The sequence below is a fragment of the Myiozetetes cayanensis genome, unplaced genomic scaffold (genome assembly GCF_022539395.1).
Source record: "Myiozetetes cayanensis isolate MyiCay16 unplaced genomic scaffold, myiCay2020 scf9, whole genome shotgun sequence".
Taxonomy (NCBI): Eukaryota; Metazoa; Chordata; class Aves; order Passeriformes; family Tyrannidae; genus Myiozetetes; species Myiozetetes cayanensis.
This window is the reverse complement of record NW_026088185.1, coordinates 38,489,788-38,514,403: the sequence shown is the minus strand read 5'-3', so window position 1 is coordinate 38,514,403 and position 24,616 is coordinate 38,489,788. Positions and strand designations below refer to the sequence as shown.

General features: G+C 45.5%; 2 protein-coding genes across 10 annotated transcripts in view; one reads left to right on the top strand and one right to left on the bottom strand.

Moving 5' to 3' along the window:
• The window catches only part of PKP4 (plakophilin 4), a 70,469-nt gene extending 59,556 nt beyond the window's left edge, over window positions 1–10,913 (bottom strand). Inside the window, exon 1 of the mRNA XM_050340374.1 lies at window positions 10,848–10,913. The gene's annotated coding sequence lies outside the window, so the exon portion shown is untranslated. The remainder of the gene's footprint in view (window positions 1–10,847) is intronic.
• A 576-nt stretch (window positions 10,914–11,489) lies between these two features.
• The window catches only part of CCDC148 (coiled-coil domain containing 148), a 52,299-nt gene continuing 39,172 nt past the window's right edge, over window positions 11,490–24,616 (top strand). Inside the window, exons 1-3 of one of the 9 annotated variants that reach the window (XM_050339665.1) lie at window positions 11,490–11,756; window positions 12,246–12,391; window positions 24,104–24,251. The gene's annotated coding sequence lies outside the window, so the exon portion shown is untranslated. Of the gene's footprint in view, window positions 11,757–12,245; window positions 24,252–24,616 lie in introns of all 9 variants that reach the window. The other 8 variants (XM_050339664.1, XM_050339662.1, XM_050339663.1 and 5 more) reach the window with 8 other exon arrangements.

Here is a 24,616-nt window from a genome sequence, read left to right as displayed (position 1 = left end):
GGGGATACAAATGACAATAAAGAAACATTTGAGAGAAGAACAAATAAGTCTTAAATGACCATAAAGAAATTTATTGCTGCACCTAAAAATTAGGAAATTTCCCAGTGTAATGAACATCTTCAAAAGTGAAAAAAGTATAGTGAATATATCATTTGAAAATACAATTAGGGGTGGCTATTTTCTCCACTCTTGTGACTGTACTGTTAGGATCCTTAGCGTGGATTCCTATTACACTGGTATACCCAATTTATTTTTTCTTATTTATACAAATAAAATCATATCTACCTTAAGGGAAGCCAAACTCCTTCAATCACAGAGTTAAACTAGCAGCAAGTAGCCAGCTCCTCTGGGATGTATTTACAGGCAGTACTGTTTTGATTCACATCCTGCTGGCATCTCTGTGACTGGAAAATGTTACGGTCAAATCAAGGTGATTTGTTTGCTTCCCTTCTGTGGTAGAGCCATTTCCACTAGGCCTCTTGGATAAAATATACACCAGTATCTTCATACAGCTACTCAACTAACTAATAACCAAAGCTGTTACTGCACTCAGCATCCACCCACAGCACTCTAACAACACCAGGTACATCTGGACACCCACACAATCACACTTTCAGGTTCCACCTTGTTTAAAGGTACAAGTCAGCATCTGAAACATTTCGTTCAAGCCACTTTGCCTCCCTCTTCTAGTTCTGTGTCAAGACATCACATCTTGGTTTAAGTTCACCTGGGATAAACGGGGATCTGGTCCTGCCTGTCCAGTGTAGAGTCAAGGCCACAGCTGCTTTCACCAACACAAACAAGTTGCACAGGAGAAAACCTACTCAGCTGTAGCTGTGTCCTGATAAACAACAACTTACTTCCTGGAGATGCTGAATTCCCCTGCCCAAGGCACTCACACACACCTCTCCATTCCATCTGAAGCTGCCATGCAAACCCACGCAGATCCTGCACTGCAGGCAGTTTGACAGCCACATCTTCTCCCATCTAGAGGAAGAAACGACCTTGACATGAGCCAGGGGAGAGGCACAGTCACTGCATCCCCCAACACACACTTTGACTCAGAAGAGGTAACAGGGATTAGCACCACATCAGTCAGTGTCAGCAGGCCCACTGTCAGTACCCCAGACAAGATAAATCATAGCAAACACCAGCTTTCCCAGGAAAACTGGGTGAAAAGCTAATGCACTCCTACAGCTGAAGGGCTGACATTTCTGTTTGTACACCTATGAAGTTATCTCACAAATTTAACACATCACACCAAACTGCTTCACATTCATATTGAAAAAATACACTGGTGAGAAGTCTAAAGCTCAGACCATACAGAGCTGCCCATCCGGAGGGGCCTTTGGGAGCCAGACTAAGTCCCTGCCAGTGCTGCTCACTCAGCACCACATGAGAGATCAGTAAATGCTTTAGCAATAAGAAAGCACTGCATTTCAAAATCAGCACATCCCCAGGGAAAAGCATTGTCTTCCCCTTGGATTGGATTGTCCCATCTCACAGCCTGAAAAGCTCCAAGTATCACATGCCTGTGGCAAACCCAGGCACCCACAGAGCCTTGGGAACAGCTCCAGAGCAGGCACAGCAATCCCCAGGGACAGGGACACGGCCAGGGGGGTTCTGCACCCTGGGGCTCTCACAGCCTCCACCAGGAAACCAGTCAGCTGCACAATCACAGCACCTTCCAGTCTGGAATTACCATGCTCAGCTGAATTAAGGGAATTTAATTGTAAAGCAGATATGCCTCAACTTACAGTATCTTTTAAAAAATTGTGTAAAGTAAAGAAGGAACACAGAGTATCAGGTGTTTTTTGGGGTTTTCCCCCCAATACTCTATAAGAAATCTTCTTTTAAAACTCAAAGTACTAGTGATTCTTGGGAAAAAGGATGCTGCAGAACAGTGCTTATTTGTCTGTTGTCTGGTATCTTGATTTTGAAATACAGGCCAAGGAAGCTTAACAGTTTTGAATTTCAGCAGACTATTCTCTTCTAGAATGGTTTCCACCTGCTACCTTAGTGTAAGAAATTACAGAATCCATTGCCAAGTGTAAATTCAAAAGACAGCAATACAATAGGACGGTTGATAAATTAATGTAAAAATTAAGAAAGTTAAGAAGCCTGTTTAGATATCACAAGTACATCTCTGCTCTCCTCCTGTCCCAGGTTGTTATAAATTGCCAGAGGTTCTGTGGCTGGATGTTAATTAGTTCCTGAGCATTAGCAGCATGACATTGCAGAGCTTTCACACGTAGTATTTATGTTTATACTGGGGGAAAGGACACACCATCCTTGAGTTTCCAGACTTACAAGGCATTTTTGCTCCCAAAATAAAAATCTCTACCCTGGCTATAATCCTGTGCAAGATGCAAGCCATTTCTAAGTCCAGCAACTGAAGTTAAGGCAGCCTCCATGAGATCCTGAGCAAGGAGGGAAACAGCCAAACGCAGTCCACGCAGTAGCAAATCTTGTCTCCCCTTCCTCCAACATGTCTAAGTTTGCCCATCTAAAGACTTGGAAGTGAGTCAGACACGTCAGATGTTTGAAAGAAAAGCCTCAGCAGGCAGGTGGCTGTTTGCCACACAGACAACAGTAACAAGTTCTTCCAAAGGCCTGCCCGTGTCAGGGAACCTGGGGGATGGAAGAACCAGTTCCCAGCTCCAAGAGAATCATGAACTGCTGAAGTGACCTGCTCAGAGGTGGCAGTTCTTCATTTTGGAAGAAGAACATTCCATACAAGCAGAAAGCAGCTGTTGGCCTGTGGGATGAGGCATTCCTGAATGCTGCAGAGCTGAAGGAGGGGCTGCCTGAGCTTCTCATACAAGGACATTCATCTACAGTGTGATCAATCAGCTTCCATTCACAAGGAAAAGATCATGTTTATGCTTCAAAACACAGCAAATGTCTGCATAGCAGGATCCTTTGTTTTCACAATGTTCAATCGGGCACCAAGGTGGAGAACAATCCGTTCAGGAAGACGGGATTCAGCGAACTCCAGGAAAACAGCACCAACACTCACTGGGGACCTGAGGGCTCCAGGTGTTCCTGCAGCAGCCCCAGCACACCAGCCTGGCCTAGGGGCTGCAGGAAGGGCTGTCCCGTGACAGGTTTGTGTTCTCTGTGGTGCAGCCTGACTGGAACCTCTCCTGCACAGCAATCACCACCCTGAGCTGCTGCTCCCCTCAGCTGCTCTACCTGTGAGCACCTGCACACAGGGCTGACCAATAAACACTGGTCTTCAGCTGGTCCATGGAAACTGGGAACACTTGACCATGTGAAAATACTATCCCACATACCACGCTGCTACACATGAAGCATTTTTTCAACTTTCTATAAAAACCAAAAATATCTGGAATATTGCCATAGTAATTTTTTTTGTTTTGTTGCAATATGATGCCTGTGATGCTTTGAGATTAAGAGAAAGCAAAGGGAAACTCTTGAAAACATTGCAATAACTTGAATCATCTTAGCTATCTGAAAAAAGTATCTTCTTTTAGTGTTTAAAATTTCAGTCTGAAATATATTAATATTTATATTATAGATCAAATCAATACGGTACTAATCCAAAACAGTTCAATAATACAATATAAACTCATACAACGAACTGCATCACTAAAACAGCATTTGCTAGAATTCTAACAAGGCAATGCTTCCTAAGCCTCAGGCACTCCACACTTCCTAAAAGCAGGAAGTTGTGATTCAGGCTATCTTCTTTTGCATCTATTACAGTGAAAAGATATTTAAAATCTACTCTTATGAATAGCAATAAATGCAATAAGTTTAACAAAAGCTCTTCTCCTCCTCCACTGTGCAAGTACATTTCCAGACTGGATCAGCGCAGGAGCAGCCGCCCGACGGACAGTGGGTGGTTCCTCCCACTCCTTTTGGAGCACTCAGGTTGGCCAAAATAAAACTCATCAGACAAATTCAACTCCTGGATTCAGCGTGCCTTGCTGATTCAACACTTTAGGTTACTGCATGTCTCGGGGGTTAGTTTTTTGTTGCTGGATTTGGGGTTTTTGTTGTTGTGGGGTTTTGTTTTTATTTCAGTGTCAGTACATAACTTGATGAATATTTTTGTGCTGCTTAAAAATAACCTCTGTGTTCCACACCAAAAGTAAAAAACTCTCTCCATGGTGAAAGACTGACTATATCAGGCTAAACAAAAAGCACCCCACAACAGGCAATGCTGTCTACCAGAACTTCAGGACTTCCTTAAGAAATGTTAAGTCCTTGAACCACAGGAAGTTTTTCTATCAGTCTGTCTATTCCATAAAGAACTCTAAACAAGGATTTTTTTAAAATTATCTTCTGGAAAATAACATGTTAAATAACAGGGAAATCTCCCAAATTTCAGTGTATCATGTTGCTGTGATTCATGATAAGAGACAACAGCAGAACTAAGAAAACTCAGGAATTGTCTGTCTTTATGCAATAGTCCAAATAGCACAGAGCAAACAGGCACATCTATGCCCGTCTATCTGCAGGCAGTCTGAGACTTCTGGGTTAAATGTTTTCTCATCTCCTGTCCAGAATACCAACACTCCCAGGAACAAGGGATGTACCAGTCACCTCACTGCCAGTGTTTACTGTTTCAGCTGAAATATGGCACTGGGCATTTTCATTACATTAGTTATGAGGACAAAGCTGGATATGAAGGATATGGAGCAGCAACAGATGGCAAGTTCTGCCAGCAAATCTTTGATTAAGGTTGAATCAAATAACACAGGCCAGCAGCAGGACTGGATCACGAGCACCCGGATAAGATGTGTGCTACAAAGAGTCACGTTCTTGGTATCTTCTCCAATCCTTTCATCAGTCTGAGTTTTGCCTTTCTCTTTATAAGCTCTACAGAGCATGGACCTCCCTCTACCTCATAGAAGGGCACGTCAGTTTGGAGTTTAGGCACTGGTACGTAGAAATGAAATCTCCTTTCATGATATGCTCTCGTTTCTACACCATTGTCTTTTTTCTTAGTAAGAATATCAGGCAACTTCATTTTTAAATAAGAGCAAGAAGAAAATATTAACTCATTTTGAGATCTGTCTCCCTGTGTATCTTTAGAAACCATGCAAAACTTGAGCCTGAATCTGCACAAGACAATCAGAGAACAGTGCCACACAAACACACCTGTACATGGAATGTTTCCAACTAACACTCCAGTTCTTCACTTGTCCAGAAGCCCCTTCTGGACCCAGGTGCATTACATGCACTGTCTTGGTTTTGTTTGGTGCAAGATATTAAATACTTCAGCTTTAAGCATGTCACACACTGACATGGAATTTAAAGAGCTGTCATTTGTCTGTAATTGTTTCAGGGATCAGTGAATTTATTAGGTTTTAGTTTTCACCACTCAGATTTATCTCCATGATCACAAACACACAAATGCTCCATTCCCGGGTTACACAACAGGAAATTCTGCCAAGGCAAGACATTGAAGAGCATGGTTGTGGAACTGAAAAGGTTTCCTTTCAGAGTACTAAGGATGCACTGCCTGCTGCTGCCTTCCTGGGGAAGAGGACAGGAACACATCACAAACTGGGAAGTCTCCTGTTCACATCAGATTTCTAGCAGAGGTGGCCTAAGCAAGATCATTTAAAGCAAATTAAAGGATAGACTAGGTGTCTCTATCTGGACACGTGTAATGCAAATGCTTTTGAGTACATTACCAAAAACCTGTTAAAAGCATAGCCCACGTGATAACCTACAGCTTAGCACACCACATAGGGACCACAAGCATCTTTTGTGAGAAGGTGACAACAGGGAAAGTTTTTGGCACCCACAGAAACTAACCAGATTTTTTAAAAGCTTCTTCCTTGTTCCCTTACAGTTAGACCTTATGAGCAAAAAGGCAACATCTGGCACCACATCCCATCTCCTCATTTGCTCCCAGATCTCTGCTACTCTTTGCCCTGCCTGGCACTAGGAAAACTGCTGCTACCTTCAGCCCCTCCACCTCCTCCCAGGACCTTCTCCCTTTTGCTCCTGCTGCCTCTGGAGATGGCCCCAGTCAATCTAAGGACATTTCCTGGGCTAACCTGACACTGTGCAGGGCCACCCCTGCTGCCAGCCAGCACAGGGACTCCCAGACCAGCAAAACCCACCCAATGCTCCAAGATGTCCCTCACTCAGAGAGTGGGGACCCGGCACCCTAAACTGCTCTGCACCAACTCAGTTACCCTGAAGGGCAGCTCATCCTAGAGCCTGTACAAGGGCACATCCCAAGGATCCCACAGCCACGGGGGAATTTCATTCACTGCCCACAACCACAAACAGCAAACACATCAAAAAGCCCCCCACTGAGCTGTGATGCAGAAAGCAAGTTTCAGCCTGTACACCTTCAAAGGGTTTACAATAGATTCCTTTCTCCTCTTTAGCAATGAATTAATCACAATACCAATCAGAACGTCAGCTATAACATTGATTTAAGGTTCACAAAAACACACTACATTTCAGTTAAAACACTACATGGGGAGGGCTTTAATTTTAATTATTTCTTGAATGGATCAATCACCCTCAAAGAAAGTAACAACTCCTAGTTTCATTTTCTCCACTAAAATAAAGGCATACTTGAAATGATTTTTAAAAGCCATTAAACAGGAATTTGACTCATCTTCAATTCCTAGTGCTAGATAAGAACTCTCTAAAATGCAACGAAAGTAGAAAAGGGGGGGAAGATCTGTAAGAGATGGTCATGGAGACATTTCTTAGCAATTTCTTTTTCTTTTGTAACCACAAAATCTTAACATTACAATAACAGGAGGAAAACACATGAATAATAAAAGTATGCCCTTTAAAAAAAATTCTGTTAAAAAGGCATCTTGTTTAAAAATACCATACACAAAGAATGTATTTTCCCCAACTTCCCAAAGTTGTCTCCATTTGCGTGTAAAAGCAGGATGCAATGCAGAGCACTAGGAAGGTGCAGACAGCCACAGTCATTCTGTCGGGTCCCAGCCGAAGGCTCTGCCCTCCCCTCCCGAAGGAAAGGCAGCAGCAAACTGGCCAGGCTGGTTCCCGGTGCTGCCCCCGCAGACAGCGCTCGCTCTCCAGGAAGCGGGGCTGACTCACAGCCCATCCCGAAAGGAGGACAAGCCTGAGCCCGAGTCACCTCCCTGACCCCGGGACACGCGCCGGCTCCACCGCGTCCTGCTGCTCTCCACGCCTCGCTGGGAGACACCACGCACAGCCCTCTCTCCTCCAGCCTTCCTTGTAATGACAGTGTCGGGGATCCCATCATCAAAAAAGAAAGCAATTCATCTCCCCTGACAGTGAAGGAGTCCTTCCTTCCTCCTAAAATCCAGGTCTCTCTCTCCGCCTCAGAATAAAGGAGCAGCAAGGGGGAGATGAGCAAAGGTCTGAACGCTGCTGTCAGCTGCAGAGATTTAACTGACAAGACACTGTGATTATCTTCCATGCAAGCAAAAGCTTCGGGAAAGTCACCAGAGGCAGTTTTTGGCTGTCTTCGTCCACGTCTTCCCCTCCCTCTGCAAACCTCCCCTGAGCAGAATAAATGAGTATTCCATTTGGATAAAAGAACATGAGAAGTTATCCAATGAACTAGGACATCTCACAGGCCTCAGGAAAAGCAGCTGAGAATCAGCAAAGCTCCCAAGTGTGCCCAGGGAGCTCTTGGTGCTGGCAGTCCCTCCAGCCCCATTCCAAGCGCTGCTGCCGGAGCCAGTGCATCCTGCTCCTCGGGAAGGGCCATTTCCACAGGCTTTGGTTACGTATTTGCTCTCCATCTTCACTAGCAGTGGAACTGCCTTGATGACAGCACATTGCAGTCAAGGCTGGAACAGCAGCAACTGATAGTTATGGGCCATTCCCCACAGCCCAGTTTCAGATCCAGCTTTCCAGTCACTTGCACGTAAAGCTCTGACAAGCCTTTTTCTTTTTCTTACTTAATTACTGAAGTTTGAACCAGTTTACTTTTAGATAGTACATGCCATATTCATTAGGATTTGCTGTCTTACTTTCACTAGAGGAAAACCCCCAAACCTAACCAAAGCTCCTGAAATTCCAGAATTCTGACCCACACCAGCACGGGTTCTTTGGGAGATGTCCGCGCACTCATCGTACGAGATGGTGAAACACATTCTACCTGCAGCAGCTGTTTGCAGTTGTGTCCCACCCAACCCTGGCACACCAGGTTACTGTTCTGAAGCAGGGTAGCCTCTCCCCCAACTCCTGCAGCTCTGGGCTCCCAGGCCACAGCAGCAGAACAGAGCCTTGCAGCCTGTTCAGAAAAGCCCCCCGTTCCTGGGGACTGCTCTGCTCAGCCACACTGGGAACAGCTGGAAAGGAGCACAGCTACTTCTCCAGAGCAATCCCTGGAACCCAGAGTCCCTGATTTCACTGTAGATGACAGAAGAGCAACTGAGAGCAATACAGACTGTGGTTGATAACAGACTCACAGGTACGCTCTTCCGGACAAGGATCATGAGTTCTGCTTGTTCTTTAGGGGTCTTTTCTGTAAAATATTACAATAAATGCCTCCTGGTACTAAAGCCAACTGCTCTTGACTACACTCACTACCATCTCATTAAGCTCACTGAGCTCCCTGAACCAGTAACTGCTTTCCTGCACCAAAGAAATAACCCCATGTTGCACTTGCTAATTTTCAGCATCACAATTAAGAAAGAAAAAAAACACACAACAAAATTAAGACATTACTCACAGAGTCCCATCTTTCAGAACTGCTTTAACTTTTCATCTGTACTTAATATATTTAAATAACCTACATAAAGTGAAGCAGAAGTACATGAAGTCCTTATTTATGTTTCCTGTTTGGTTAATATGCAGAAAGTTTCTCCACAGAGGCTTCTCTCACATTATATGCAGGTTTCTAGGCTAAACACCAGACACATTACTAATTGACATTACTATTACTTGTACATAGCACATCCTATCACTCAATATAAAAAATACACCAAAATACATTATAGATCCTATTTTGCTACAACACAAAGCTGCTATTAAAAAAAAGTAACGTATCCTATTGCTTTCCTTGTTTTCACTGAGTGACTGAAATCACGTTCATTGTAAAGGGATCCTGCATTACTATTAAAAAAAAGCAAACTCCAAAAGGTGTTATCTTACTGAAATTTTAAGAAAAACTAGAACAAATTCTCCCCTCTTATCGAAGACTACTCTTTCACCAAACTTGCTCCAACTGCATTTTACAGCAGAACTTCTATTGTTAGTACTCCTATTTATCCTTAACATCTAACAAGATGAAAGGGAAAGAATCATAGTTTTTACTGGAAAAGGCCCATCAGCTGTTCTACCTTAATTAAAAATATTAATAGCAATTCATTCCAGCAGCAATAAGGCCCTTCAAAAGCAATTTCAACAGAAGGAGAAAGTTACTGCAATCTGCTTTCCACAGTCCGGTTACATTCGTTTGCACGTAACATTGTAATGTTTAACAGAAACATTACAGCAGATAAGTGCCAACAAAAAGCTCTCAAAACACACTCCCCCCACCCTAAACATGATGGACAAGACTGAATTAATGTCTCCCCATAAGCTAAACAAGTACATTTAATAGGTTTCCATGTTTTTATGACAGTGAACAAGTTATTTACCTCAAAAATATAGTTATTAGTTAAGAGAAAAACGTTATCATCCTTGCTGTCTCCTAACCTCTAAACTCAAAGGTATCAACAAATGAGAATGCTGTAAAAACTGAAAAGCCGGTTCATGCAACACTACTGCTCTCAGTCCAACCACACCTTTTCCTTCAAACAGTCGAATCTGGAAGCAATGACTAATGTAAAATTAACAAGGAGCAGGAGGTTGTTAAAAAAAAAAAAAAAAAAAAGGTGCAAAGGTCTACGGGGCAAACACAGGCACTTGAGAAACACCCGGTTCTCTGCCGGTGAGCCGGGGATGCCTCCGGAGCGTCAGCCGGGAGGGGGAATGGAGCAGAGCAGGCTCGAGTCATCAGCTATGGTTCCTCTGTGCTGAAACAGCCCAGGTTCAGCAGCAGTATTAATTTTATTGTGCCGACACTTCACGTCCCAGCTCTCTCAGCCCGAGCCCCGGCGGTTGCCCTCGGTGAGCGGCACCTGCAGAGCACTTTCTGTTCTCGCACTGCAGCGAGCCCGAGGCACGGCCGGCGGCACCAGCACCGGGGCCCCGCACCGGCCCTGCCCACGCCGCTGCTCCCGCGGCAGAGCGGGGGCAAACCCCGCACAAAGTTGCCGGAGCCCCACCAGCCGCGCTCCCGGCGCGGGCCACGGATGCTCCGCCGCTCCCCGGTACCGGCGGGAGCGCGGCTCGGAACTCTGCGGTCGCACAGCGGGTACAGAACCTGCATTTCGATCCCGCGGAGGGAACACCGCGACGGCAGCGGGGCCGGGGACCCCCGAGATCACCGCGACGGCAGCGCGGGACACGCGGGAGCACCGGGACGGCAGCCGGAGCCCAAGACCTCCGGAGCACCGGGCCGGCCCCGCGCCCCGCCGCGGGCTCCCCGCGCTCGCCCCGCGGTGCGGCCGCCCGGGGGCCGTGCCCGCCGCGGCTCCGCTCTGCCCGCGGCTCCGGCCCGCGCACGCCCCGCACACACCGGCGGGCCCGGGCTCGGCGCGGCGCCCGGGGCAGCGCCCGGGTAGCGGCTCCTGCGGCCGCAGGGCCCCTCCAGGCGGCCCCTCCAGGCGGCCCCTCCGGGCGACCCCACCGGGCTCCCGCGGGCGCGGAGGGCGCGCCGTGCTCCTCCCGCGGGCCGCGCGCGGGTCCGCCCCAGGCAGCGGCGGAGGCTCCGCAGCTCCTCGGCCCCGGTACCTCGGCGGGCTCCGCCGCTCGCCCCCCTCGCTCCCGGCCCCAGCCCCGGCCCCACTCACCGCACGGAGCGGCCCCGCCGGGCGCGCCCGCCCTACCCCGGGGTCTCCATGGTGGCGGCCCCGCCGCCCGCCCCGGCCCCGCCCCGCCCCGCGCGCCGCGTCACGCGCCGCCCGGCCAGGCGGCCGCGCCCATTGGCCAGGCCGGCCCCGAGGCCGCGCTCCATTGGCTGCTGCCCCGCGTTAAACCCGCCAATGGCAGCGCGACTTGAGGTTGCCATGGTTACCGATGCTGTGTGCGGCGGGGACAGCGCGGGGCCGGGCCTGGCCGAGCCGAGCCGAGCCGAGCAGAGCAGAGCAGAGCAGACCCAGCCCAGCCCAGCCCGCACTGTGCCCGGCTGTGCCCGGCCTCTCTGCCGGCCGCGCCCGCTGCACGGGCCCGCGGGGCCGGACGCTGCCTCGTGGTGAGTGTCCGAGCGCGGCGGGGCGGGCCGGGCAGCCGGGTGCGAAAGGGGCGGTGCGGCGGGCCCGGCAGCCCCGGTCCCCCGGCAGCCCCGGTCCGGCAGCCCCGGTCCCCGGCAGCCCCGGTCCCCCGGCAGCCCCGGTCCCGCCGCCGGAGCCCCATGGGAGCCGCAGGACGACCCCATCTGGCCGCACTGCTGAGCCGCGTGCTCCGGGACGACCCCGCTCGGGCGGGGAGGTCGGGCCGGGCGACCCGCGGTGCTCCCGTCCAGCCTGCCCCGCTCTGGGACCCGCCGAGTCCCGCGGGCTGCTCGCACCGCCGGGCCGAGGGCAGGCGCTCGGGAACGACTGGAAAGTGCTTCCCATGGTGTTCGAACATCCCACCGCTTTGAAGCTTCTGGCCGGGACTGAACTCTCTTGGTGGCGTGGGGAGTCATAGATGGACCAAAGAAAAGCCGCTATCTCTGAAGATGCCGTGAAACACTTTAATAACAGGTTTCGGGTGGGAGGGTACGTACGTGAAATGTTTGGTCGCCCTTTTGCATCGTGTGCTTGTCCTGAACAGACCGCCTGGGTCAGTCCCAGGTGTCTGACCGGTTTCCCATTCACCGCTCCTCTCCTCCCTCCTCCCCTCCACAGCGATACACACTCACCGCTTCACGGAGGGATGCGGTGCTGACATTTTAAGTGGCTAAAAGGAGCCAAGACTAAATTGCCACTTGAATCTTCTCAGAAGTGCATATGTTCTCATTTTATTCTATTATGCTTTTGCCTTTTATCTTTTCCTGATACTTGTCTAGCACGCTAAAAGGGTCTAGGTACTCTCCTGTAGGCAGACTCGTGTTAGGTGTAATTCAGCGAGCAGCTCTTGCTGTCTGAAGAGGTTGTTTTATTCACCCCTTCCCCTGTTTCATTGAGGCACACTGGGTAGAAATCCTGCTGTACCCTAACCATAAATATAGCATCTGCATCTTTACTTGTGTCTTTTTTTCCATGCAGGTCAGTTTTTCAGTTTGGTGTCTGGTGGGATTCACCATCTTTTTATCTTTGGCAAAAGGACCCATGAGAAATGTGATGTGGTTTAATCAACGTTAACACCATGGGCAGAACTGTGCCCTTAACCTCTGTTCAGGAAGGAACTGCAGGTAACAAGGAGGTAGCTGAACATGGAGAGTCACCTTTAAACTCAAAATTCTCATAGCCCCTTCTAATTTCCTCCTGGGAATACAACCTGCTACTCAGAAACCCTGTAAGTTATTGGTGTGATATTTAATCTATGAGGTATTTGCATGGAATAATGCAGTAGGAACTCCCACAGCATGATCATATCCACACTGAAAATGCTTGGCAGTTGTAAACAGGGATCTGGAGTCCTCACTGCTCTGGAAGTCGCATGATTCATACCATGTGGATATAAAATGTTACCAACCCAGAACAGTGGCCTCCTTCTAGGAAATGGGAAACAGGAACTGAGAGGAATAACTATAGAAACTTAGTAAAACAAAGAGCAACAAGGGTGAAATAAGTGCAGGAAGGGTCAAATGAGAGTGGAGAGCTGGGGAAAAGGAAAAAGAAAATGTGAAATATATAGATCTAGAATAAGGGAGGAGAAAGTACAGAACCTCTGAGAGCAGTGGCCTTCATTAGTTGCAAGGTTGCTTCTACCAGAGGTGTACTGGATTAATTAAATCAGTCTCAGCTGGTTTTAACCTGTAATTTGGCCATTGTGGTGTTGGCTTAGCTTCCACAGATAACAGCTTTTGGCAGTGGAGAAGCTTATTGCTCCCAGGTGAATGTAAGCATTGCTGAAGTTGTTGTGGGGACTGTGGAAGGCACAGGCTGCTGGCAGGACAGGGGAGGTGGCACCATGCCATCTGCAGGCCTCCCAGGTTCTGGGTGGCTGCAAACCCAGAATGAGCAGAACAGGCTGTTCCAAGAGCCCTGTATCCCTGTGGAGCTGTGCACTGCAAGCTTTGGCTGTGTGCTACAGTTTCCCACTGGGCTGGGATGGGAAAGGGTAAGAAATGCTGGCAAGAAAGAGAAAGGGATCTTAAGATGGTTTGTTTTGGCACAACACAAGTCTAAAGAATGAAAAGTAGCATTTGAGGTCCTGTCAGGTTTGGAAATATATTGAGTGACTGTCAGTGAAGAGCATCTATTTCGTTCTATCTGGTATTAGTCATCCCCTCACAGCTGCTTTATTTGTTTTGGCACCCTGAGCAGCCAATGCATTATCTAATTGACTGCTGTGTGTCCCAGCCCAGCAATCCTGCCCGGTTATCCCTGCACTGAGCCCAACAGGGACAAGAGAGGCTGTGGAAAGGCACCCTATTTTAACTTTGATTCCTGATTCCATTAGCTGATAGTGGGCTTTGTCAAATGCGTGTTTCAATTCTTATATCGGTTTTGGGATCAGCAACAAACAAGTAGAGTTTCTTTTCATTCACCTTCTTTGGGATGTATCTTGAAAGGAAGATGCTGTTTCATTCTCAGCATCATTTGGAAAGCCCTAATTCTGCTGTGTTTGTAGTCCATAAAAATCTGTGTGCCGTGTTTTCCTTCAGAACCTTACTGGTTTCTCCTGAGCCTTGAATCTGACCTCTTACACTGATTGTGCTTCTTTTCAGTGGTTTAGAGGGCAACATAGTTAGTAGGCATTTGCTGGTTGTTTTGCTACTGTTGTACTCTTCCAATATTTCAAGTCCTTATGTTTACCTGCTTCCTTTCATTTATTCTGAAATTAATTCATATTCATTTTATATATATTCCATCTTTAATTTTAGTGATTATTTCTCTGTTTGCAAGGTTATCTAGGTTTTCTTATTGTATGTAAGCATGCAGGCAGTGTGGCTGAAAAGTGGGAATTGTTGGCACAGAACCCCTGAACCTTGGAAATGCAGGATTATGAAAACAAATATCAGTCACAAAAACAGTGTTGCTTGTTTGTTTGTTTGTTTTCCTGGAAGCTATTTAGGGCTATCTGTTTTATCTGTAGTCTGTTACAGATACTGAAATAACAAAGATTGGGGAAAAAATACCCAGAGAAGAGTGATGCCCATGGCAGGCTAACTGAACACACAGGCAGCTGTTTAGAGCTCAGGTGGAAAGTTATTTAGATGTGCGGGGTTTTTTCCTCTTGTTAAAACATACAATTTGATTTCGGAAGTTTCTGCAAGCCTTTGTGTTGATGTCACAGCAACTCAGACATTCACAATACAACTGATTTTGGCTAATTTGGAGACTGTAATTTCGTTTGGTATAAAAAGCACTACATGTTCTCTTGCTTTTTCTTGTGCACCTGGGTGGTGTGGCACCTAACAGGTGTATTTCTGCAGCAGTGAGGGGCTGAGGTTTTGCTGTTTCAGCGAGAGCTTTTACAGAAATGTTCTCTTTCAGGCAGTGCTGTTCAAAATTACTGCTCTGCTGTGGGTGGAGATTACCTTTCCCTGTGGTACAACAAAATATTGAGGAAAACTGTTTGGATACTGCCAGGTTGTTTGCAATTTCTTCCTTTATTTTTCCTACATGGCTTTGAAGCATCAAGTAGGAGTATTTGATTGTAGATCCTGCAAAATGCTCAGTGTGATCACCAGCCTTCTGATGGCAGAGCCCCTGTGCTCTGGCTCAGCTGCCACGGGAAGGACAATGCTGCCCTGTAAGGATATCTCCAGCCCTCCTCGTGCCAGCAACAGGATTCTGCAACTGTGCAGGCAGCTGGATTGCACAATTGGTCCAGTTTCCCCAGAAAGCTCCCAGCACACATGCTCTTATTTTCTCGGTGGGATCAGTTTGCTGGTGAAGTGCACTGTTCCTGCCTCTGGTGCCTGCACAAAGGAGCACAGAGGGAACAGGGGGCCTCCTCTCTGGGCAGGAAGGGGGAATGCTTTGCCATGGATACCTGTTCCAGCAGAATGGAGGTTTGAGGAACAGCAGGTTGCTGGCTCACAGCTCAGTACCCTTCCCTTGGCAAAAGCAGAGCGCTCTGTCCCCACGTATTTCCTCAGCCGGTGGTGTGGCCCCAGGAGCGGTGTGTGCGTGTTGTGTTTGGGTTGCAGGGGGGCAGGAAAGGGACATCCTCAGGTGAGCTGTGCTGCTGGAGCCAGGTCCTAATTGTGAAACCAGGTTTGATCACACATGTGCACCCGTAAGTCAGGGCTGCTCTTGGACATTGCTGCACCTGACAAAACTGGACAGCTTGGCAACAGCCAGGTGGTATGGGTTGGTGAGAGGATGGGAGGTATCAACAAGTTGGATGTCCAGTAAAGACGAGAAGATCGGCACTTGGCCTATTCTGTGGGTTTTCAGGTTCTTGTTAGTGAAAACATAAAAAACCCCCCAACCAAACACAAAACAACTCCCCCAGAGCCCACAAACAAAGCAAAAAACCACCCCACCCCATCTCTGGACAATGCAGGTACTTATGTCTGCTCAAGGACAGGGGAAGGCCTGCTAAAATCCTTTGCAGTCCTAGCAACTGCTGTAGTTCTCAAGCTGAACAAAATATTATTCATCTTCTCACTAGGCTGTGTTTGAGGCCTGGGAAGAGTGTTGAGACATTAAATAAATTGTAATCCTTCGCACCAGACCAGGGATACAGAATTTCAAACTGAAATCTAGAGATCCTTATGAATAAGGAGGCAACAAAGAAAATGTATCTGCAAAAAGATTGATTCATATTTTCAGACTGTACGTTTCTAATGGCTGTAACTGAGAGGCTTCAGACAAGCATGGCTTGTTTTTTGTAGCAGCATATCAGACAACATTATGCAATAATTTAAAGTGAAGTAGTGCCAAATGCTTCCCTGCATGTAACTCAGCCTAGCAAAACTGGCCAAAGCTGCACAACATGATACTGATGCTCCTGACAAAATAACCTGCAGTGGCTCCTAAATCACATGAACTGTCTGTCCCTCTGGCTTCTCTCTCGTAGGCTGCAGACAAATGTTCTGTTCTGACTCCTCCTATGCTACTGAGACAAAAATTGGCTGGGAGGACTCAAGGGATGGTGAGACAGTCTTTGGTGTCAGCACAACCTCACAAGGTCCTGCTCCCTCAGGTTCCTCTTTCCCCCGTGAGCTTGATTGCATCCCACCTGCAGCTTGGTGTGGGAAGGGACCTGTGGAACTCAGGCAGGTGAGATGCAGAATTGCTCTGAAGTACAACCATAAATGTGCAAATCACTGCAACTCCAGACAGCCACAGCTCCTCGTAGGCTGTAACAGGGAAAAGTGTCTTGGCTTAAGGAGAAATTAGACTTATTCACAGTCGTGTGTTCTCAAAGCACTGATAAACTGTACCCCCAACAGCATGAACTAATCCAGCTGCATCCTGCCTGCAGTTCATTAGGAGATGCTGGCACAAATTAGTCTGTCAGCAGAGCTGTGGGGAGGGGCCCCTCCAGCAGTGGGGCAGGGAACCTTTCCATAAAGATTTGGTTTTCTAAAGTTAAAAACATCGTTAACAAAGCTAACATGAAAATGTGGTGGGTGGAAGTACTTTAATTTAAAAGGCTACAGAGAAGATGTGCAAAATGTGAGGAGAACTTAAAATCACCTCTTAAATTCCACAAAGCAAGGAACTGGACTCCTGTTTCCCTTCCTGCATTGAGAAAATCTGGGCTTTAGCTAGATAGAGAAAATGAAGCTATCATGACTCTGAAACTGCATTTCCAATTGTTCATTTCGCAGCACTGGAAACAAAATGACATTGGTTGATTTATCTGAAGAGCAATGAGGCTGTGATTTAACAGCTGGAATCCAGATACTTTGCACAGATTTTTTTAAGCCCAGTCAGTCTTCAGTAGGTGTTTGTGTTTTTATAGAGTGGCTCAATGACTCCTTTCTACTCTAAGCTTCTTTAGCTGTCTCCCACTGAACTTCTGCTACTGCTCAGTATTGATTGTTTTAGTATCTGCTGGTTTAGTAGTTGTGATGCCTCTTGCAGAACACACTGTTCTGCTGCAGCTGCTTTGAGGTCTAACTCCTCTCTCCCTGCCTGTGGAACTTCATCCTTATTGCAAGGGCCCTGTGTTACCATACATGGAGTCCACCTGTGAAATTCCTGTGCTGCAGGGTGGATCCCGCCTCTGGTTGAGAAGTACCAAGCCCAGGTACCTTATTGTACTGCAGGGAATGTTGATTCTCTGCAGTTTTTTGTTACAGCATCTTTACTTTTGTAGAGCTCAATGAATTCTGTAGATGTGAGTATTTTATCTGATGGATGCAGAGGAGCAGAGGGTAAGTTGCTTGCTGCACTGTTCCAAACACCCCACTCTCCACACAGCCTGGCCAATAACAGGGATGATTTATGGACCAGGCAGTTGCAGGTCGATTTAAAACATTTGTTATTTCTTCAGTAATGGAGAAAATTATAGAGTGCTATAATGGATAATTCAGCCTCACATCTTCCAATAAATCTTTAAATGAATATGTTCAAGCATATTGTTGGTAACTTTTGTTATCTATGGAAGTAATAAATAGGAAGCTAGATGGAACATTAATAAAAACAATGTAATAAAACTGCAAATTTCTTGTGTTCAAATACAGAAGTCTGTAGATGATGCCTCAGAATTTCTGTCTTAAGCTCAGCAAAGCAGGATTTTGTCCAGGAGTTGTGGCTGGCCCATCCCTGGAAGTGTCCAAGGCCAGGCTGGATGGAGCTCTGAGCTACCTGGTCCAGTGGAAGGTGTCCCTGCCCGTGGAAGGGGAGGGACTTTAGGGATGGGCTTTAGGGTCCCTTCCAACCCCAATTGTTCTATGATAATTAACCTCTGGAAGTGTCAGAGGATTTTCTCATTTCATCCTCTCTTTCAGTCAAACCTTGCAATTGCCAGTTGTGCTGACTGCAGCTTTGAAAGCAACACATTTGGACAGTGAAAGTGGATTGAGCTTCTTTTGTTCAAAACAACACAACGTAAAATGCCCCCTGACTCACTTGAGCCAATGTGACATGGGTGACTTCATTTCCTACGCTTTTTATGACAACTTGTCAGTTTCTAAAACATTTATTTCCTTTTGTTTATCTGCTTGCTGCAATGTTTTTTCTATGTGAAGTGTTTTTAAAGTTTATTTTATCTTGGGTTTTCTAAGAATATTCAAAGAATGGAGGGGGAATAGCTATCCCTTGTAACGTGCAGATCCTTGGAAAGCAGATGAGCCATTCCCTGCCCCTGCAGGGTGACAGAGCAGTCCATGAGGCTGATTGTTTTAAGTGTTACTCAAATTGATCTTCCTACTTTGGATTAAGTTTTACTTAATGAGGAAGTAATGAGATTATCATAGACAAAAAGGACTGTGTCTCTTTTGGGAACGCACCATTTCAGAGACTTGACTTTATTTCAAAGAGATCCATAATTCTTTCTTCAGGGGAATGTAAATTTAAATTGCAATCAAACTATGGGGCTTCTCTAGCAACTGTTTTGACACTGAATTATTGAAGTATTATACTGAGCATTTTCCCGGGGAAAGGATTGACTGCTGCAAGATTAGTACGTTCTGGATGGGTGCCATTTTCACATAGTTAGTTCAACCAGAAGAGAATGGATCTGATTAAGGGATCAAGCTGGTTATTTGTTTGTTGTTTGTACTCTGTGCCCTACAATGGGAGTGATTCTTTGCCTCTTTTCCCTGACAATAATTAGGATGAGAGGGTTCCAACAACTTCATGTTAATATTCCTTTTCTTTGAGTGAAAATATGCAGTAGCAAAGCAATTAACATTTCCATTAAACTTTAAAATCTTAAAAGAAGCCTTCCACAAATTTTATGGAATCTCCAGGTATTCCAAAGAGAACCCTGAGAATAAGGGATGTCTGTGTTTGGGTATTTTTTCCTGAGTTTCTATTTTTTAGGAACATCTGTCCTAATCCGCAGTCCAAGTTCCCACTGATGCGGTGTTCCAGGTTTTCAGTCATCCCTGTTCAGCTCTGGTTTGTAGTGATGTGCACCCAGCAGTAAGTTACTGAGCCTCTGAGGATTGTAACACCTGCTGTCATGGGATTCACAAACGTGAAGAGCACTGCTACACTGTCATGGATGATGCTATTAAATTGTGTTTTGAGTAGAGCTGATTCACATTATTGATTTTTGCGTTTGATAACGTGATTTAAAACATGCATAAAAAGTTGTGGTTTAGAAGGCACATCCAGGCTGTTCAGCACTGTGCCCCCCCACCAGCAGTGCTGCCCTTCAGTGCCTGAGCAGCAGTTTGACTGAGAGGAAAAAGTGGCACTCATGACCCAAATCTGCAAAGATCTGCGTGTGCAAATGCCCTGTGGAATCGAGACAGTGGAATCAGGCTCCTTCAAAGTCACTGGCTAAACTCACTGGGAGCACTCACAGTTGTGGAACCAGGGCCTGGCCTGACTCATCCCCAGGAGCAGCCTGGGGCAGACTCTGCTTGCTCCAGAAGTGCTGACTAACACTGGGGACTTTAATTTCTATTTAAATGAAAGGGAGGAGGATCTTGCCTCAATACTGGCTGTTCCCATCTGTAGGAATAAACTGGTGTCACATACCTCAGGCACCAGCAGGCTTCCAGGAAGAATGCACTGAGGTGTTTGGTTGAATTGGAGATGTTATCTTTTAAGAGGTCACATTTGTTATTGCCTCGAAGAGTTCAGATTGTGGTGAAATACTAAATTGTCCAAAGGAGGAGAAACCGAGGATTGGTAAATCTCATGCTTTTTGCTGCTGCTAAAAGATGAGCTGTGTCTGGCTGCAGGCAGAGCTGAGTTGGTGTTCCTGGGGGACAGGTTCCTGTGTACAGGGGCTTCTGGTTGACTTTTTTGTACTTCTTTCTAAGATGCATCTGGACTCCTGGTCTAGGGACTGTATTGAAGTTTGAGTCAAGTCTTGAAGTACAGGACCTGAATTTCAGCTTAGATGGACTCTTATAGTATTGGAGAGATTTTTAACTGTATTGACATTAAAGCAGAAATACATTTAACTGGCAGTGCTTTTGTCATTTTGCTTGGTACATTTGCTTGCTGAAGACAAAATACGGGTTTATATAGATCTTGTCCTTTTCCAAAACCATGTCAGCATTCATTTTCTCTGTTTTAGTGAGGTCACAATGTTGAATTTGTGCTAACAGAAAATAATGTCCATGGAAAGCTGAGATCAAATACAAATGTATGATGCCATTGTGGAACAGAGAAATGGGTTGGCTAGAAGGGAATAAGGACTTGGTTAATCAGGCACAGTAGCCCTAAGATTACAGAAAGTGGCCCGTAAGGTTTTTTCTGCATCAGTTCTGTTCCTGGAGATGTATTTGTCTGCTTTCTTTTCAAAGGAGGTAAAACTAAGGTGATTATGTGAAATTTTGTTCAAGTGCTGACATTAAATGAGAAATTGTCAGTAGAAAGATATTAACAATTTGCTAAAGAGATAAGTAAATAAATAATCCAGAGGGGTAGCTCTGCTGCTGCTAATCTTACTGGTATCCATAGTTATTTTTCAAAAAGTACAGCATTTCCTCTGTTAGGAGAAGCTTGTCATTTAAATCTGGCCAGATGGACCCAGATTAGGATGATGGCTCCCAAAATGTGTGATCCAGGAGAATGACGCTGACGGGGCAGCTGCGCAGGGAACAGCGATAAAAGGGGTTTAGAGAGGGAAGAGGGTGTGATGGGCCCAATCTCCTTAAAGCTTTCAAGTAGTCCCAATTTTTCATGAGTGAGTTGGTTTTGCCCTTGTTAAAGGGTCAGATGAGAGTCCCTGTGCAGTACTCTCTTCCTGAGTTTGTCAGTAGAAGTGCTCAGGTGGTGACAGAGCGGGGGGGAGGAAGGCTGACTGTCAATAGCAGAGTACTGGTGTTTCTTTTCAGCTTGTGAGAGACCAGATTGTCAGCTTCTTGTGCAGTTATTTTCTAAAGGCAAGTGTTTCATCTGTTATGTTATTCATAATTTTGAAATGTCTCTTCACCCTGATTTTTTTCATTAAGCTAATAAAACCTTAGCCCTACTAAAGGCATGGTCAGTAATGAAATTGTCAGGTGGTATTCCCTTTATCTGCCTGAAGTTCCTCACCTGACCTGACTGGTTTTCTTTTAATTTATTTCTAAATCCCTTGCTCTTGTTTTTGACCACGAACAGCAGAGCTGGAACAGGTACTGTGAGCTGATGGGGAAGGCAGGAGAATAACCAGAAACCAGCCTGGAAATCACACTCTGGAAAAGTCCAGGTTTGTCTTGCAAGGTGCTGCTCATTCTGTCAAGCTTGGATAGGGATTGCTGGCACTTACAGAAACAGTTTGCATCGTCCTGTGCAGTTGTACAGTTGTACAGCATGTAATGCTAATTGGCAGAGCTCCCTAATGCAGCTCTTTTCCTGCTTCTTTTAGAGCTTTCATTTTCTCTCTTGTTAATGATTTCCTTGTTGTCGTGTCCCAAAGAGCTGTGTTTTAAACTTTTAAATGCCAAGGTGTCAATCTTCTGGAATCTGTTCATAATCTTTCTGGTCACAAATGATAAATGGATTGACCAAATTTCTGGATAGTGTGGTTAGTTCAAGTTGCATTTTATGGATGTTAATAACTAATGACTAAAAAAACACAAGAGAAACAAACCTATTCCCAAAGAAATTATGGCAAGGGAAATGAAGTTACTCTGGTTTGAAGGAGTACTGCTTACTGAATAATCTTCCTTTAGAAAGGAGGTATGCAAACTGAAGTTATTCTGTTGCCCCCTGTGAAGGCAAAAATACGCTTTAATGCAATTAACTCTTCCTGAAATGGATATTTCTGTTCTTTGAGTAGTTTAGATTCCAGAATACATAGGTGTATGGAAAAAAAATCATTAGCTGTAACTCATTAGCTCTGTTCAAGCAGCTGCAAACCTTTAAAAATTAATAGTTTTCATGAGAAATGCTAAGTCTGGGTTGTAAGATGTAGCATGCATTCAGTGCAAGATTTCAATTGAAGCTGACAGGGAGCCTGCTGGGTAGGCGTTGAGCAAGGTCCCCCAGAATTAATCACCTGTCAATTAAATTTCTTGGGTTTAAACCTACAAATAATTCTATCTTTGTGAAGTGTCTTTATGATGTAAATATGCTAAACCTCACCCTAAATTGATTTCCTTTCCCCTTTAATACTGATTCTACAACCAGGAGAAATACTAACATGTCACAGAATTTAATGAGAACATTGACATAGTTGAAATTACTCTTTTAAGGTTATAAAATACAGACATTCCTGTGGTCTCTTCAAGAGCAAAAGTATGAAGGTGATTAGAAGCACTTCCAGATGCAAAATCTAGTGATTCTTGTTAAAAACTCAGATGTGCCCTGAAATATTTGCATCACTTTCCATGAACTAGAGTGGAAATGCAAGAGGAAGTAGAAAAACAAAAATCTGTTACATGTGATTCTCCATGGGTTATGCTTGCAAGAATGAAAAATAGAAGTGGATTTTCTGCTCTGTGAAATTGCTGAATCACAGGGATCAGAGGGATTTCCTGGAGTGGTGCTGGGGCCCTGAGGGCAGTGGAAGTGTCACTGCTGGGGCACTGGGCTGGAGAGAGGACTGGGAAAGCTGAAGGTGGAGGCTTGAATGCCCTTTCTAAAGACTAACCACGTGAAAACAGCAGTCAGAGAATCCTCTGAGGTAAATTGTTTGCTTTGTACCGCTGACTCCCCTCTGTCCCTGCAGCCTGGGGAGGTGGTGCCCACAGCTGCCGGTGGTCACAGGCAAAGCCCAGGCAGCTTTCACTCTCGTAGGTCTCTCCTGCTGACTTTACAAGGAACCCTGATGTCCCACGCTGTAGTCAGGACTATCCCATGTTGTGGTTTCACTTGTAGATATATTTTCCTGCTTTTAGTTTGAGGAATTCTGGTGACTTGGTTGAAGCTGGTACAGATCTCCAAAGCTCGCGTGGTGCCCCAAATCTTGTGCAGACGATCTGCTTCCAGTGCAATGCAGATATATTTATTTCTGTTTGCAGTCTCACAGTGTGATAGCCCTGCTGATATCTCTGCTAAGGAAAACCAACATTGCTGTGTAAATATTAACCATAGTACACAAAACCCTCGAGGGAACTTGTTGTTTAAAAATGGTGCTGCTGATCTGAAGAGCTCCCCAGCGGCTCTGCTGGAGAATGGCCAGGCTTGTTCAGGATCCTTGGGAGGGTTCTGCCCCTGCTTTTCCTGCCCCCATGTAACTACAGGCTGTATCTGATGGGGTAAGAGGGGATTTGATGCAGTCAGTCTTCACTCTTATGTTGTTAATAGCATCAGTCAGGTTACTGAAATACCAAGCCACAGTTGAATATTCACATTTTCGTGATGGAGCCTATGAATTGGGACTTATGATCTTTCTAAGAAAGAGATCTCTGAAAGGTTTAGATGGGTCAATCAAAAAAAAGTTTTAAATTAAAGAATTTAAGTATCTTGTGATGTTTTCCCTTTTCTCTGAATTCAGGTTAAATGAAAGGGTAAAATTGAGCAAAGAATTTGAGTTTTTATTATTATTGTTTTGAATTTTTCTGTTCAACCCTAATGACTGTAGATCCAGTGGAAGATTGTCACAGAATTGTGCCGGACTTTCCAGAAAGTGCTGAGTATTATAGAATTCCATGGAAATTATGCCAGTTTCAGGGGTTTCACTTTTCTTTTGTTATAGTTTTCTCTCTGTCCCTATTTATAATTACAGAATTTCATGATGTGTCTGCTTTCCCCTCCTCCCGGGAAGAAGAGTTTGGAGGCTGGAAATCTAAGGGTATTTTGCCAGCAGGGATACTAAACTAAACCTAATTTACAGGCTTGTAAACAACCTGAATAAAAAGAATTTTCTTTACATGCCTTTTGAAATTATCTGTCCATAACTTAAAGATTTGTGTGTTGGTGATGGAGCCTTTCTTGTTCAGTTGTATTTCCAGTGACGAGTCCCAGAGACCGAAAGGCAAACCTGTGTGTAGCCGACCTTTCAAAGAAGAAGCAGAAAACCATATTTTGTCTTTGGGGGCAAAAAGCAACAGTTAAAGTGTCTTTGTGCATCCTGGAGAAATAAGTAAGGTGAATCCCATACTTCACTGTGTCATGTAAATCCCTACCTTAAGGCTTTACATATATAATTAATTTGAATTTTTTTAAAAATCTATTCCAACTAAGTATATATGCAGTTAGGAAATTGTATGTAGATAAACTGATGTATAGATAAAACATTAGCATGACAAATGGGCCAAAGTTGCTTCTGGTATGGAGAATTGCCTCATTTGTCTGGATGAATCTGGCTGTGTTATATAGTTACAAATTGAAACCAAATAATTGCTGCAAGCAGAATAAAATAGAATCAGCAGTACGAATGTGCTAACATTTTCCTCCTTTCTTTCCCCCTTGACTTTCCAGGAGGGTGTAGAGTTTGGCACAGAACTGTGAAT